Source organism: Sorex araneus, chromosome 6 (genome assembly GCF_027595985.1).
Source record: "Sorex araneus isolate mSorAra2 chromosome 6, mSorAra2.pri, whole genome shotgun sequence".
In the NCBI taxonomy this organism is placed as follows: Eukaryota; Metazoa; Chordata; class Mammalia; order Eulipotyphla; family Soricidae; genus Sorex; species Sorex araneus.
Genome location: NC_073307.1, coordinates 83,810,806 through 83,823,530, shown reverse-complemented (window position 1 = coordinate 83,823,530; position 12,725 = coordinate 83,810,806). Strand labels below are relative to the sequence as shown.

Below are 12,725 nucleotides of genomic sequence, written 5' to 3'. Positions count from 1 at the left end.
TGGCCTTCTCTGTCTGACGGCCTCTCTCCTCTCTGTCCTTCCCCGCTGCCTCCCTCCTCCAGCATCCCCTCTCCTCGTTACTCCTGGTCCTTGCTGCTCGACTGGAGTTGACGTGGTTCCTTTTCATTTCCTCGGAACGGGTCAGTCTTCATTATGGGCTCATGCCTTCTCCCTCGCTGGCCTGGGCATTACATTGATGTTCCTTCCAAACGAATATTCTCCCCGTCTCTTCCTCCTGTTTAAATCTTTCCAGTCCTTGATGATCTGTACCAGGGGCGTCTCACACTTTCCCACTCACAGCCAATTTTCAACCAAGAAATGAAGCGCGAGAGTGGTCCAGAACGCGTCAAGATCACAATGCTATTGGTGTTCACTTCATCTTCGAAAGTCTTTTATACTGGCAGATGCTCTGCAGTCTCCACAGTCAGTCACGACCCACTGTCTAAATAGCTAGTGTCCGGGGCTGGAGCGATAGCACAGAGGGGAGGGCGTTTGCCTTGCATGTGGCCAACCCGGGTTCGATTCCCAGCATCCCATATGGTCCCCTGAGCACCGCCAGGAGTAATTCCTGAGTGCAGAGCCAGGAGTAACCCCTGTGCATTGCCAGGTGTGACCCAAAAAGCAAAAAAATAATAAATAAACAAAAATAAATAGATGGCTCAGAGCACTGGAACCTTTGCTCTGCATGTGGGAACCCTAAGTTCACTCTCCAGCATAACTGAGAGCACTCCCTGAACACTTTTTTTTGGGTGTGGCCCTAAAAGCCAAAAACAAACATAAAGAAGCCATCCTACCTTCTGGAAGGGCTCTCCAGGTTCCCAACTCCAGAGGGGCTCTTCCCTTAAAGGGACCCACCCCCCCACACTGTCAGACTTTCTCTGCCCATTGACCTTCGTTCACTTAGTCCGTTCGCCTCAGCTCTCCTCCTTCTTTCCAAGAATGCTCCAGAGTGGCCATCCGTCCCCTGAGCACGGGGGCTGTGGGGGGTGGACATCCCTCTAGCTGTGAACACGTTTCTTTAGAGTCTCACTAATTGCCTCACTTAGAATTCAGCTCTCTTGGTTATTTGCTGAACTGAGACAGATGTTCTTGGACTCCAAGAAACATCCTCTAGCCCCACAATCTACTCTGTGTGTGTGTGTGTGTGTGTGTGTGTGTGTGTGTGGTGTGTGTGTGTGTCTTCTTTACTAGGGGCCTCCGTGCTGGGGTGGGGGGTGGGGGGGAAACGGGACATTCAATATCTAGGACATAACCTGGGGCCTTATTGTGGCCTCCAATACACTCTTTCCCCCTCTCCCACCTCCCTAGGAGCACGTGTCTGTGAGACAAGTGTTTGCAGCTCACAGTGTTCTCTCCAGAACTGACATCCCAGTCAGATCTCCCTGCTTGCAAACCTCTCTCAGTGCCCACAGCCTCCATGGCTTCAGGTTCCCAGTCTCTCTCCTGCTATCTCTCTCCTCCAGCGCCACAATGCACCCTCCTCAACCCTGTGGGGTTTTTTTTCCCTTTTTGGGTCACACCCGGCAATACACAGGAGTTACTCCTGGCTCTGCACTCAGGAACCACCCCTGGCGGTGCTCAGGGGACCCTATGGGATGCTGGGAATCGAACCTGGGTCGGCCGCGTGCAAGGCAAACGCCCTCCCCGCTGTGCTATCGCTCCAGCCCCGACCCTGTGGGTTTTTTTTTTTCTGGGCTGAAGTGAGACCCTAGTTTACTCATTTCTGCTCCGTGTCTTCACTTCTGAGCCTTCTTTTCCTTCGGGCCCAACTCTGTCCTGGGAGGTTGGAGTGAAGAGAGCGATGGCCACCCTGTCCACCCCCGCCAGGTCCAGCACTGGGCTTTGCACACTCACCAGTCCTTGGGGCTCCCCAAGAGGGTTGTCTCTGTCCCTCCTTCCTTTGCCACCTTTATGTTCCGATCAGCACTGCCACCACCCATGGTGGAGCCTGCAGTCACATTGCTCCCTACTGGGGTATGCTGGAAAATTCCCAGGAATCTGGAGAGACACGAGGCCGAGAGAGGCCGGCTACCTCTCTCCTCTCCCCTGGTCTCCATGGAAAGTTTTGTTTGTTTATTTGCTTTGTTTGTTTGTTTTTTAATGCTCTCCAGGTCTCTCACGGGCTATCCAGCTAAGTATGGAGTTAAGAGACTTGTGCCCCTGCCACCAACCTCCCCACCCTGCCCCCGGCACCTTCTGGGGATGCCTGGAGTCTTCTAGAGCCCCTGCCAGCTGGCTGCTGGTGCCAAGCCTCCTGGGGACCCCACCCCTGCTTCTCTCTAGGCTTTTCCTTGGCTTGGCTCTCTCTCTCTCTCTCTCTCTCTCTCTCTCTCTCTCTCTCTCAACTATTTTTTCTTGATTCATTACCATAGAGCAGCCCTGTGCTTATATCTCCCCCTAGCAAATACTAGAACATCAATATTTTTTTGCTTTTTGGGTCCCACCCGGCAATGCACAGGGGCTACTCCTGGCTCTGCACTCAGGAATTACTCCTGGCGGTACTCAGGGGACCCTATGGGATGCTGGGAATCGAACCCGGGTCGGCCACATGCAAGGCAAACTCCCTACCCGCTGTACTATTGCTCCAACCCCTAGAACAACAATTCTTAACAATAATTCCTGTTATAGTCCATAAAGGCTAATAAATGTGGCCGTGGTTATGTAATTAGTAAGTGAGGGGGCCCTTCGTTCATTCAACAAATGTTGCTGGGCTTGTACTTTGTGCCATGATTCAACGCCCAGAGATTTCTCTGGGTTCAAACTAAGAGCTCTGAACCAGCTGCGTCCCAGCCTTCTCAGGGAGAGAACTTCCAGCCAGAACGGCCATCTCTCTATGATGGCCACACGCGTCCTACAGAACCCACCAGAAGGTGCCCACTCCCCAGGGCCTGAGGGAGCCTCAGGACAGCCACTGAGTTGGGTGTTCCAGTTTTGCATTCACTTTCCAAGGCCAGTGAAAGGGCCCCGGGGCCAGGATGAGTGCTGGGACACAGTCTTGCATGTGTGAGCTCTGGGTTCAGCCCCGGGCACTGCACGGCTGCCACCCAGCACCCATCCTAGCAACTCAGGGTGTTTCTACCCACCCCCCCTCTTACGTGCACATATACACACATAAAAAACAACATGCGGATCAAATGTTTAATGAAGCAGATATAACGAGAAGGGGAGGAAGGAAGGGAGAGAGGAACAGAGGGAAGGTAATTATGATTTATTGGGCATCCCTTTGTGTCACGTGCTCCTTTGTTCAAGGTTCTTTTGCTTCTAACTCATCATCCCCATTGTTCTAGCGCCTTCCAGGGCCTGCGCCGTCTCTCCCAGCAGGCCCCGACAACAGAGAAGGCACTGCCAGGACTCCTGCCCGGGCTCCTCCGAGATCTCGGCTCTCGGCTCTTCTGGGCATGCCTTTCTCAGTGCCAGCGTTCCTGCCGCACTGACCTCAGCCCCGTCACCTCATGCTACCTTGCTCCGTTGCGCTGCACAGGTGGTATCTGAGGAACCCCCACTTGGGGGTGGCTATGACTTTGGGGTGCAGACTTCCCACCCTCCCGGGATCTCAGGATCCGAGAGGTGAACTCTCCTCAGCCGGAGTCGGGGACCTAAGTCAGGGTGAGGTGGAGGCTCTCAGGGCAGATGAGTCAGGTGGGCAGGGAGCCGGCTCTGAGGACAGTGGCAGGTGGAGAGCAAGAGAAGCCCTTCCCCAAGCCCCTCCCTCCCCCCCATGTCAACAAAGGTGATGCGGTTTCCCCTGTGGTCTGTTGCCTTAGACACCTGCAATTCAGTCTATGTGTATGTGTCTGTGTGCCAACGGGGCTATGGAGGACACGAGGAGAAAGCAGGGGGGACGGACGCGGGGGGGGGGGGCGGCAGGAAGCCCAAGACAAGGTCTGCTCCAACCCAAGATGAAGACGGCACAATGAATGCAAAAACGTGGTCGACCTGACTAACTGCTAAGATTGCCCCGTGGGGAAGAGCACTGAGGAAGGAGCCGGGAGGAGGATATGGTGGGAGGCTGGGAGTCAGGGAGCTGGATTTCTAGGCACAGCTCTGCCATTCACTTCCGGGGTCACACCTTGCTAATTCTCAATTTCCTGCTCTGTAAATAGTAATATCTTGGCTACAGACCTTGACGTTGGTGGTCCAAGATCATTTGAACAACACATGCAAAAGCTTGTAGCACAATAAATTTTAAAATTACTAACCTGCTACTTAAGAAATATTGCAGTTGATTTCGGTTTCTTATTCTTGCCCCAGGACACACACACACACACACACACACACACACACACACACACACACACGCTGCACATCATACCACAAAGAATGGGAATAACATTAGAGGCAAAAACAAAATCACAGCCTCTGTCCTCATACTGATCACAGTGTATTGAGGAAATAAAACAAACATGTAGAAACACTTAAAAGGCTCTAGCAAGTCAACTATGTAGGACATCTTGTTATCTGTGTGATCTTAGCCAAGTCACAACCTCTCTGAACCTTGACTTTCTCATCTCTCAAGTGAGGAAATTGGTGGAGATTATTTCTCCTTCTTTTTCTGTTTTGGACGGTTTGGGGGGTTCATTTATTTATTTTTCTGTGTAGGGCCACACCTGATGGTGCTCAGGGCTTCTGACTTGGCACTCAAGGATGAGTCCTATTAGAGTTTGGGATTCTGTGCGGTGCTGGGGATCGAACCCAGGACTACTGCAGGCAAGACATTTGATTTGCTGTAGTATCTCTCTGGCCCTTCTTTTTCTTGATCTAAGACACTCCTCTGATTCCCAGGGTAAGTGAAGACATAGTAAAGAGGAAAGACTTGAGTAGATCAGGACTAAAATGAAGTAGGTGTGATGATTGTATGACCAAAGCTCAAACATGAAAGCTTTGTAACTGTATCTCATGGTGAATCAATAAAAAGGGGGGGGAAAGAATAATAATAAAATTAACATTCTGAATAAAAAAAGTAATGTGAAGTTCATTTCCAATTCAATCAGCTTAATCAATGGCTGAATAAATAGCAGTACTCCTACGTTATTAAAAATAAATAAATAGGGGCTGGAGCAATAGCACAGTGGGTAGGGTGCTTGCCTTGCATGCGGCCCACCTAAGTTCTGATTCCCAGCATCCTATATGGTCCCCTGAGCACAGCCAGAGGTAATTCCTGAGTGCAGAGCCAGGCGTGACCCCTGAGCATCGCTGGGTGCAACCCAAAATGCAAATAAATAAATCAATCAAAATCAAAATTAATTAAAAAAATAAAATGAAGTAGGTGAGTGTGGAGCTGACTTTGAAGGAGCCCAGAAATGTAATCTCTGTGTGTGTGTGTGTGTGTGTGTGTGTGTGTGTGTGTGTGTGGCCAGGAAGGGGGGTAGGGCAGAGAGGAGAACATTCCAGGTAGGGAGAATGGCATGTGCAAGGCGGGGCAAGGAAGCAGAGGGGTGGCAAAGGAGATTAGTGAGGCTCAGGAATGAGGTTGGTGAGGATTGAGAGAACCTGGGGAGGAAGTCGGCCCAGGAGGGGAGAAGGGGTTAGTCCCGGAGCTGTGGCCGCCTGGCTGAAAGTGGGGGAGGAATAGGGGTGGGAAGACACACAGAGTCTCGAGGCTGGTGCCAAAGGCCATCTGGTCAACCTCCACCCATCAGAGAGGAAAGATTCGCTTGCTGAGAGACTCCACCCTCCTGGCCTAGTCCTCCCTCCCTCTCTCTCCCGGCCCCGTTCCTTCCCAAACTGGGGCTTCGTGAGGCCCCCGAAGCCTGGTTATCAGCAGGAACAGAGGGGCACTGGCCAAATATCAGGCCCCAAATAATAACACTAGAGATAATGAAGATCGTAGCCTTGATCACGATGGCGACACCAACTTTTTAGCCTCAGCCTTCACAGGAAACCCCACAGCATTAGGGGCCCGGAGAGATACGACAGCAGCGAGGGTTCGTCCCGGCCGGTGGGGAACCCCAGCCCCTCACGTGGTCTCCCAAGTTGGCCATTCCTGAGTTCAGAGCCCGGATGCCTGAGCATCACCAAGGGTGGCCCCAAACAAAAACCAAACAGAACCCCCCCCCCAAAAAAAAACCCATAGCACCAAACCCTCCTGATAAGGCTGTCCTTTGACCAGAACCTTCGCTCCTGAGATCTGAAAGTCATTATAACTCTGCCTGGTTAATAGATACCCCTGCCCCAGGGCAAAACAATCTGAAGTGCGTCAAAATGAGTAAGAACCTGTGGCAAACAAATTTCTGGGTCCATAGCATACTCTTTTGGGGTGGGGGGGTCAGATAGTACCTAGTAACTTGCAGCCCCCTGAGGGATTCTAAACTGTGGTCCGTTCTGGGACATCCTGATCTTCCCCGAACAGTCTTTTTACAGATGAGAAGACTGAGACCTGAGGGGGAACAGCTTGTTGGAGATGATCTGGTTAATTAGCTGGGCCTGTGCAAGGGAGGAGGGGAGCGGGGAGGGGAGGAGGGGGCCTTGAGGGTGGTGCAAGCAGAGAACTCAAGGCTTCCAGATCCTTCCCCAGCCAGCTCTGCCCAGCCCTGGAGATGCCGGTGCCAGCGGAGATTATGGTCAGGGAGGCGGCCACCAGGCATATTGGAATCATGAGTAATAAGAAAATCGTCCGAGTTGCAAAAGATCGCGCTGCAGTCAGCTGATGGGGATTCCACAGCACTCTCTGGGTCTCTGCAGAGCTCAGGGGCCGTCCCCAGCAAAGGGGGGGTTTGACCTTGCCTCTGGCCCCTTGTAGACCCTCTCTAGTGGTTCTGTTGACGGGAAGACAGAGTCCCCTTTGTTACAGGTCATTTTTGAGGGGAGAAGGTTTGGGGGTACTCCCTACTCTGTGCTCGGGGCTCAGTCCTGGCGGTGTTCTAGGAACCATGGGTCCCTGCAGCTCCACCCGGGGCTGCCTGCGTGGAAGGCAAATGCCTGACGTCCACTCCCCTCTCCAGTCCTGTTCCCAGGCTCAGTGCTTCCTCTTTGGAGGCGCCCACTTCTGTCCCAGAATCCCTAGGGAAGACTTCCAGTGGGTCCTGAACTGAGCACTCCTTACACCTCCCACGCAGAAGTGTCTGCGGGTGGGCTTGGACAGGTCACTGTGTTTGCGAGAGCAGGACCCCGAGGCCTGTGGCCCCAGGCGCTCCCCCAGAAGCGCCCCGAGGGATGGTCAGTCCTGGCAGGCTGGAGCGGTGGCCTGCTCTCCAGCCCCACTCTGCGTGGAGCCGTGGGTCTAGAAGTCTCAGCCCCTCCCATCTCTCACTCCAGCTAAGCCTGAGTGGGGAGTGAAGGAGACTGAGAGCTAGGAATACTGCCCTCCTCTCCCCGTGAAGAGACCCTGAGGCCGGACTCCAGTCTTCTCCACAGGGAACCTTCTGGAAACCATTTAAAACCATGGGGTGTGTGTGTGTGGGGTGACCAGAGAGATAGTGCAGGCATGTAAGGCACTTACTTTGCACGTGACTAACCCCGGTTTGATCCCTTGCACCCCGCGTGGTCTCCCGAAACTGCCAGGAGTGATCCCTGATGGCAGAGTCAGGAGTAAGAGGGAAAGGTAAAGAAATGCGCCAAGAAGAACGTCTGAGGGGTGGTGTTTAGTTTAGAAGCGTGGTCTGGGCTGGGGCGGGCGCTAGCGCAGCCCGGGAGGGGCTTGCCTCGCGTGTGCCAGCCCTGGTTCCACCCGCAGCCCCACATGTGGTCCCAGCGTTTCGCCAGCAGTGGTCTCTGGACACCACCAGGAGTGGTCCAAAAAACCCAAAAAAGTAAAGAAGCGAAGAGAGGTTGGAGGCAGGTCGCCTAGGTTGGAGGTCGCTGCCGACCCCCTGCGGGGAGCACCTCTTGACCCTCTCCTAGGCGCGTCTCTCGTCTGCACCCTGGGCTGCCGTAGGCACTGAGGAGCCGGGCAGGGAAAGTGTCTGCGCGGTGCACTCTGCGCCCGCAGCCATAGAGCCGGGATAATAGAAGCCCCCGTCCTGCCGCCTAAGCCTCTGATTCCTCCTGCACATTCCACCTCGGACTCCTGACCTAGACAGCAGGCAGGCGGGAAGCCGAGTGTAGGGAGCACGGCCTGAGCGTGCGACCCAGCCCCGAGCAGCCTCCCCACCCTCCTGAGGACTCAGGTGGTGTCCCAGACGCGGGGAGGTCCGGGGTCAGCCTGCCAGGAATTCCCACACTGGCTGCAGAGAGGGCCTCGCCTCCTCTCCCGAGTCCTGGCACCGCACATCTGCAGAGATCTGCACATCTGGCTGCATCCCTGGGGCAACGGCCACAGCTGCTGACATTTGAGGGAGGAGAGATCGAGCTCCTCTGCCAGGACCCAGGGTGTGGGTGTGTGTGCATGGGGGGGCGGGGAGGGGGAACGTTGCTATAAATAACCAGCAGAGAGGATCAGGGGGACGATGTTGACCTTTGGGGGGCAGGAGCAACGGGCGACTTCCCCCCACCTTCTTGGCTACAGAACCCAAGTTTCAGCAAAACAGGAAGAGTCGACGCAGCAGCTGCTGGGAAAGTAGGAGTGGCTTCCCTTCCCCCACTCGCCTGGGGCCTTGGGATCCCAGCCAGGACCTGGGAGGGGTGGAGTCCTCTGGACAGGGGGACGGAGGGAGGAGACCCATGCAGACTGGCCCCAGATCCCCGGCTCCTCCTTTGACCCAGCTGGGGCACCAGCAAGGGAAAGGGAGACGGGGCCGGGAAGCTCACTGGGCTGTGCCAGGCACCCAGGAGTGTACTGTGCCCCTTCTGTCTCCTGTCAGTGAGACAACGGGGGAGGCTTTACAAATGGAGCCCAAGTGGGGGCCGGAGCGATAGCACAGCGAGGAGGGCGTTTGCCTTGCACGTAGCCCACCCGGGTTCGATTCCCAGCATCCCATATGGTCCCCTGAGCACTGCCAGGAGTAATTTCTGAGTGCAGACCAGGAGTAACCCCTGTGCATCGCCAGGTGTGACCCCCTCCCAGGAAAAATAAATGGAGCGGAAGTAAGTCTGTATCCCAGGCAGTGGACCTGCAGGCGCGGACTCCCGTCCAGCCCACTGTGCTCTCATCACTCCCAGCTACCACTGGGCGCGGCCTAAGTTCGAGTGGGTGGGAGCAAAGGCCCTGGTCAGGGCCTCTGGCGCGGGCCCGGGGCTGGGGGCCAGGAAGGGGCTCCGCGCTAGAGCACTTGCTCCGCAGGGCCCTGCTCTGAGCTTAGCCCCCGGCCCTGGGAACGTGACAAACCCATCATGATACATGCTGATAAAGTGAGAATGAGAGAGAGTTTCCCTGTGAGGTGTGGAGGAGAGCAGGTCCGAGGTGGCCCTAGGTGACGTCCTGGAGTAATGGCGGCTCTAGGGACAGGCTCCTGAGCTGGGCCCAGCTCCCAGGAGACCCAGACTGAAGGCACCAGGCAGCACATGCTGCTTTGCTCCAACTTGTCCCCAAGAGGGACAGTGGACATTGAGAGTCTGTTCTTCCATGTCTGGCTGTTGGGGACATCGGGCTGAAGCTTTGTCTAGCTCCCGTCTTTATGTTTTTGGTTTGGGGGCCATACCTGGCTGTGCTCAGGGCTGAATCCTGGTGCTGTGCTCAGAGAGTGCTTTGGGTGGTGCTTGGGGGGCCATACGAGGTGCCGGGATTAAACCCAGGGCAGGGATGTACCAGGCAAGTGCCTTACCTACTGTATTATTCAGTCTTTAGAGGGCTGGAGCAATAGCACAGAGGGTAGGGCATTTGCCTTGCACGCAGCCATCCCAGGTTCGATTCCTCCATCCCTCTCAAAGAGCTCGGCAAGCTACCGAGAGTATCCCGCCCGCACAGCAGAGCCTGGCAAGCTCCCCGTGGCGTATTCGATATGCCAAAAACAGTAACAACAAGTCTCACCATGGAGACGTTACTGGTGTCCGCTCAAGCAAATCGATGAGCAATGGGACGACGGTGCTACAGTGCTACAGTGGGATTTGTAGCTATCCCTGCTCTGACCCATCATTCCCTCCCAGATTGGAACCTGCTGGAAGGGACAGCATTGTCCCATAGAAACCGTGGGAGAGAGTGGGGACATGGCTCAATGACAGAACCCAGGCCTTGCGTGTGTGAGGCCCTGGGCTTGATCCCCAACAGCAGGGAGAGAGGGGGGCGGGGAGTGGAGAGGGAGAGAGGGAGAGAAGGAGGAGAGAGAAGGAGTAGAGAGAGAGGGAGGGAGAAAGAGAAGGAAAGAGAGAGAGAGAGGGACAGAAGGAGAGAGAGGGAGAGAGAGAGATTTTCTAAATAAATTTCCTAAAAGGAAATAAAAATAGGTGAGATGAATTTAATAGTGTACTTAACCTAGCATAGCTAATACCTATCATCTCAGCATGTCAAAATGAGAGGCATTGATCTACGTTCCATTCTTTCTTTTCCACGCCAAATCCTTGCAATCCAATGTCTAGTCTACATTTGAAGCACATTTTGGTTCTGGCTGGCCATGTTCAAGTGCTTCGCAGTCCTTGCAGCGAGCAGGTACTGAGTTGAACAGCAAAGGTTTTCATTACTGTAGCCGAACTTCATCTGCAGCCCTGAAGTCTCTGGCTGGGGAGAGACTGCTGGAGTGGAGGGCCCGAAGGAGTGTCTGTCCCTCTTTAGATCTGGAATCAATCTCTGCGTGAAGGTCCAAAGGGAAACACAGAAAAGCGTCTTCTAAGATAACCCATCTTCATCTTTTCCGGCCATTCACCTGTAAGATAAGGTTGGCAGACTCTTTTAGTTGTTGTTTGCTTTATGGGTCACACCTGGAAATGCACAGGGGTTACTCCTGGCTCTGCACTCAGGAATCACCCCTGGCGGTGCTCAGAGGACCATATGGGATGCTGGGAATTGAACCCGGGTCTGCCAAGTGCAAGGCAAACGCCCTCCCTGCTGTGCTATTGCTCCAGCCCCAAGGTTGGTAGACTCTTATTTCCTCTTCAGATGTACTCACCTTTACCTTCCTCTTCTCTCTTCCAAACACAGCTCCGCACGCAAAGGTCTTGATTCAGGTAGCTGAGCTAGGGAGTAAGAGAGGAGAAACGAATTTGGAGGGTGAAATTGCAGAATCCAGCTGCGGCCACGTGGTGCTGAGGAGCTGGTGTGACTACCGGAGGATGCTAGTTCAGAAGAGGTGGAAAGAGTGAGTAAAGAGGGACCAGAGAGGTAGCGCAGTGAGTAGGGTGCTTGCCTCGCACGTGGCCAACCTGGGTTCTATCTCTGGCATCCCATCTGGTCCCCCAAGCACCGGGAGTGATTCCTGAGCGCAGAGCCAGGAGTAAGTAACCCACAAAATGAATAAAGGCCCAGGAGGAGAGGAGGAGGGCGAAGGAAAGGGTCCCAGGAAATCTGAGAGAAAAGGCCTCAATGGGCAGAGGGCTGGAAAGTCGTGAAGGAGGCCAGGAGGGAGCAGTCTGAGGTTGAAATGGAGCAAGAGGAAGTGTCATGTCAGAATCCGGGGAGAGAGAGGCACTATCAAGAAGGAGAGATTAGTGCTTGATGACAAATGGCCCTGTTTGAAAGTCAGTCCTAAAGAGAGGGCTCAGGTAAGCTGGCCAGCAGCGTTCAATAGCGGTTGACTCAAGTTCAAAGTACAGAATCAGAATCTGAGGGGGAAGAAGAAGCAGCCAGCCAGCCAGCCAGCCAAGGTAGGGAAATATTCAACCTGATCCTCATCCAAGTAATTCCAATTAAATCAAGATGAAGGCAGGTACCGCTCCCAATTATTAGCAAGAACATGGAGAAACGGACACCTTGGTAGAGGGTATAATGTCTTTCGCAGTCAACTTGGCAATGAAGAGTAAGAGCTATAAAAGGTTTTTACCCTGCGGCTCAATAACCCCACCCCCTGTACCCTGAGCGAGGTTTCTATGCCAGAATTCAGGAGGGGGAGTGGAATATGTACATAATGAGGCTCACCACACTATTTGTGATATGGAAAATTAGAAACGCATCGAACACCTACAACTGGAAAATGGTGAAGTAAATGACGTTTCCATTTACCAGAAAATGATGAAGCTGTTAAAAAAAAAAAAAGATGTTTATGATTATCACCTAGCATGAGAGGAAAATACAGATTTGCGCATGTCCTGGGATGGCAGCCCTACCAGGCAAAAAGCAACATCGTCACACAGAGAAGACGGAGAGGGAGCACGTTCCGAGCGACGCTCTGGTGAGATGGACCCAGGGTTTTCCTTGTCACTCCAGAGTTGTCCACATTGTGAGAACAGTGCAGAGTGGAATGAGGGTTGAGCAGAGATCTAGGTTGGGATACAAGAAGGGTCCAACCAGCCCTTGGAGATCACAGGAACTGCTGCATCATCAAGTCAATGCTGGAATTGGTCCAACCCCATCGAAAAGCTGCCCAGGAGGGGCCACGGGCCGGGGCTCAGCCCCGCGTCCCTGTCTGGACGGCTGGGTGACCTGGGGACTCGGGTGCTGTAGCCGGGCGGAAGCAGGAGCTGGCGGCACAGACTGTCCGGGGCCAGGACCGAGGGAGGCTGAGAACAGACGCTGGGAAACAGAACAGCTTGTGTGGGCAGCTCCGGGCCTCAGTGAGGTTGGGGGAGGGCTGGGGGGTCACCCAGCAGTTTCAGGGAGGTGAGGGCCCCTCTGTTCTTGGGGAGAGGTTAGCGGGCTGTGGTTGGCCACCTGCTGCATCACATCAGCCTGAAGCCGGCAGGAGATGTGAGGAGCCGTCCCCCACAGGAACTCTACCTGGGCCCCCACCTACGGGCACCATCCGGCCCTCCTGCCCTGCCCC

At 54.3% G+C, this 12,725-nt stretch overlaps 1 long non-coding RNA gene across 1 annotated transcript in view; it reads right to left on the bottom strand.

The window, feature by feature from the left end:
- Positions 1 to 10,442: 10,442 nt before the first annotated feature.
- The window catches only part of LOC129405617 (uncharacterized), a 2,670-nt gene continuing 387 nt past the window's right edge, over positions 10,443 to 12,725 (bottom strand). The window contains exons 2-3 of the long non-coding RNA XR_008630690.1: positions 10,917 to 10,983; positions 10,443 to 10,673 (exon numbers count right to left, since the gene is read on the bottom strand). This is a non-coding gene — a long non-coding RNA (uncharacterized LOC129405617). The remainder of the gene's footprint in view (positions 10,674 to 10,916; positions 10,984 to 12,725) is intronic.